The sequence below is a fragment of the Corapipo altera genome, unplaced genomic scaffold (assembly GCF_003945725.1).
Source record: "Corapipo altera isolate COAL_440 unplaced genomic scaffold, ASM394572v1 45, whole genome shotgun sequence".
Classification (NCBI taxonomy): Eukaryota; Metazoa; Chordata; class Aves; order Passeriformes; family Pipridae; genus Corapipo; species Corapipo altera.
The window spans coordinates 5,776,466-5,780,654 of record NW_020884877.1 but is presented as its reverse complement, the minus strand read 5'-3'; positions in this window follow the sequence as shown (position 1 = coordinate 5,780,654).

Here is a 4,189-nt window from a genome sequence, read left to right as displayed (position 1 = left end):
GTTAATGTGTGTGTCTTTGTCATGCAGTAATGTAGCTGTAGCCTGGCTGATGGCTGTAGTAGTAGCAGTTTATTCTCATGGAAAAAGTAGTGTTTAATTTCTTGTTGATACTGGTTCATCTGCAGTATGAAGGTGGGCGTGGATTAGCTTGGTAAATTTTCAGAAGTTAAGCAGTGTTATCGTAAATGGTATGTGTTAAATAGTTGTGAAAATTATGCATATTGATCACATTCTGTGTTTTTGAGCATTTATGGCTGTGTGAAATGCCAAATAATATTTATAGGCCGTGCTATGATCCTGTTAAAGCTTTAGGAAAGTTGTGTCCCTTGCACCTTAGATGAGGCAGTTTCTAAGAAAAGCATTCTATTTTCTTTTACTTTTTGCCTTCCATGCACGTAAGAAGAGGTTTTGATACGTGACAGTAAAGCACATACAACACAGGGTTAAATCATTCTGGTTGTAGTTATATTACCACATTTGTAAGGTAACAGAAGGTAGTAGTTGCCTATCAGGAGTGGTGTTCTGTGAGTCCTTCATTCAAGCTGAGTGATTGATTTCCATCTTATCAAGTTCAGTGCAGTGTTGTTAGCTGAGTTCTCCCTGCTGTTCAACATATGACAAAATTCCACCCTTCCTTTCAAGGCCTGACTTTTTGTTAGGGACTTGGGACCCTTTTGTTAATGAAGGTACTAATTTGTTAGGAAAGGAAAAAGACTTTATTTAGCAGTGAGCTTTATTCTAAATTTTGTTAAGTGAAAACAGCTGGAACTTCTTGAAGTCTTTACTGCTGTACTGTTCCCTTGGAGAGTAAGATACACATTTGAGTCTGTTTCTAGTGCTTTGTCATTGAATAGTAGTGTCTGTGTTACAGATGGCCCATCATCTTCATTGCTTCAGGAGCTGTGCAAGATAGAACCAAGCAAGTGCCAATAGAGAGGGAGGAGGGCTGGAAAAAACCACTGAGTTTTGAGAGACTGACCAAAAGAGAGCTCTGAAACAGGTAGGAATTGAGGATGGCTCGTGACTTGAAGATGCATCTCAGCAAATTTGTTACAAACAAGTTGAACTAAAAAGATTATCATAAAGGTGGAGGGGAGCAACTTGAAATTGTGCTTGTTTTTGGTTTTTTTTTCCTAGCTCATCACTTCTCAAAAGCATTTCCATAAATCTTTTTGAGGAAGATGGAATCTGTTTTTCTTTCCCGAAAAAGGGAGAGGGGAAGGAGAGCTCTTTTTGATGAATAAGAATGGTACATAAAACTGTGGTGTTCATCTTTGGTCTTTTTGCTATCCCAAGTATCTGGTACGAAACTGGGTTTGAAACAACAGTTCTTCATACACAGTGTCATCAGTGAGCCTTTTTATCCTTCCCAAAACTTTTGTGGATCTGTGGAACTCTAACCTAACAAGACCATCTGTGGGTCACAGTGCTTTATGTGATTTTTTTCTAGGAACCAAAAGCAACTCTTAAAAGATTTGCCTTTGTTGTTTAGCAACCACACTGAGTTTTATTCAGCACAGGAAGATTATTTAGCAATATCTAAGAGTGCTGACTTGCATTTCTGTTCTGCCTGAAGGGAAAAAAATGGGGGGGAAATAAGTAACTATCTAGATATGGCATCCATCCCTCTGTAGAGGGATGCCATGTTTCTTTTCCAGGACAAACTTAAGTCATTAATGAATGAGAAAGTTTTACTCTAAGGTGGTGACTGGTGCTCACCTACAGATTTCTGGTTCTGGACAGCAAAGGACAAAGTTTAAATGAGTGGAAAGATTGGGTCACTACTATTTAAGTTCCATTAATGGATAATTAATTGTGCCATTAATGCAGAAAACTAGGCAAAGTGAACAAAAGATCTGTTTTGCTGCTTGTTTGTAAAATGGGAGACACACAGTGGCTTGGCAAGAATTTACTGTGCTACAGAGTTCATGTGGTGTTTGATAAGTGCAGGTACAAGCATAAAATCTGAATGTCCAGAGAGCCCCTCAACTTCCTAATTCAGGTTTCTTTGTAAAGGGAACCAAGAGCCTTTACACTTGTCCTCCAATCCCCTTTCTGGGTACAGCTCCTAACTTTATCAGTGAATGGCAAAAGAAACTGTGGGCAAAAACTTCACTGACAGTTGTTCTGAACAGGCTCATCCAATGTGCAGAAAGAACTGGAGGGACCTATTGGAAAAAAAAGGTATGTGATTTTTTTTAAATATATTTTTTAAAATCAATAACAATTATGCATTTGGAAAGGGGTAGTGAATTAGAAGAGTGTAAGCCATACTGCAGTAAGCAATACTCCATTCGGCTTTTCCTAGTTTAGAATATTTAATTTTACAATTTAACATGGTTTTTGATTGGAGGTCATTTTTTTGTTTGCCCTTTTTAATGGAAAAAAGGATGCAACATTTGTATATACCTACATTTCCTATATTTTCTCAATTTTATGTGCACTTGTGGTTTCATTTTCTTGCTTTTATACTTCTGTCTTCTGATATGATTTCATGCACCTATCCCTCCTTCACTCTTACTGTTCTGATTCAGTTGTACCCATTTTGCTAACACCTCATTTTTCCATGGCATCTGTCTAATCTGCATCTCTCCCCTCTCCTCCTCTGCCCCAGCAGCCGTGCACTTCCCCCTGTCTCAGTGTCAGACTTAATTTCACCCTGCACGTCTTGGCACAGGAGCTGTGGTGGCAGCGAGAGCACTGAATGGGATTCTCCCGACCTCTTTGTTGCACTTGCAACTTCAGGAGTTCCTGGATGTGTGGATAATCAATCACTGCTGGAAAATTCTCACTCTGATTCTGCTGCTCAGCCTGGAGCGTGCCAGGTACAGGGGGGTCTTGAAGAATATAGCTGCTAAATTCTAAATTGTGTTGGAAAATACTGGGGAGTGCAGCGTGTGTGTTTAGCCACATTGGCAAGGTTGATACTGGTCTTTCTTGCCCAGCCCTGGGCTGCTCCTCTGCCAAGCAAAGTAAAGATGGAACGTGTTCAGTGGCTTTTTACATTCGGTGTCTTGATCTCACAGTGGAGCCACTGTAGGAATTAGATGAGGTTTGCGAAGTGTTTCTGTCCAGACAAGGAAACAGGATGTTAGATTACCAAAATGCTACATTTTGCAATGCTCTTTTCTATGTACCTCCAGAGGGAAAGCTTATTTCCAAGCACAGTAGAATTTCAAGCCTGAGCTGCTGCTTGAGGCAGGGTTGATGAGTTCAAATTCATTAATAAAGGTTTGCAGGTAACCCTGAATGCATTGGCAGTTGTTGTTACAGACATAAGGTCAATTTTAATTTACCTTTTTTCAGAGACCCTGAGGTGGCTTAAGGAATGTCAGTTGTTTTCACAGGAGCAGAAGTTTGATACCCAGCATAAGGTTTTGAGATTCTTTTGACAGAATTTCAAAGAATTGTACAGCAAAGTATTGAATGTGATGATATTTAAGTTAAATTGCATGTAAGTCCTCAAAAATTAGCTAAACAGACTTCCAGCGTTTTGTTCTTGTCAATGAAGTAATTCTGCTCTCTGAGAAATGGTTGATTGTGAAGTAGCTTCTAGCATGTTAAGAAAGGTTGGAAGTTGGTATGGTTGTAATAAAGAGAATGGTCATAACAATAAATGCTAGGAGTCATTAGAAGTGTTTGTTATTGCTGTGGCATACATTCTGTTCACCAGTTTTAAAGGCAAACCAGACCCAAGTGTTTTCCTTGTCAGTTTTACATCCCTGTGACTCCCAGTGGTACAAGTTTTTTTTCTTGGTTACTTTTCACAAATTTGTCTCTCAAGACCACTTTCTTAAACCTTTTGATGCAATGACTGTTGTGAAATCAAGTTGCAGTCGGTGTTGCATCACACTGATTATTCTACATGTTTTTCTCCAAGCCAAGCAACGTATTTTCCCTCAATTTAAGCTGCTGTAATGAATACCCTCATTACTAATAGACTGGGGTGGGATGGAAAACAGCTTTCAAATTTGTGATTCTTCCCTAAATGTGGGAAGTGTTGATATGCAAGTAAAGTGATTGCCTGCTATTGAACGTACATCTGCAAACCAACTGCAAAATCTCACTCCTTGTCCCTGTAATAAAAATGGAAGAGGTAAATGTGGGACTCTCTGTGACCCAGAGTATAAATTCCTACATCAGTGTGATGCCATATGCTGTTGAGTCTTGAGTCTCACCAGCAGTAACT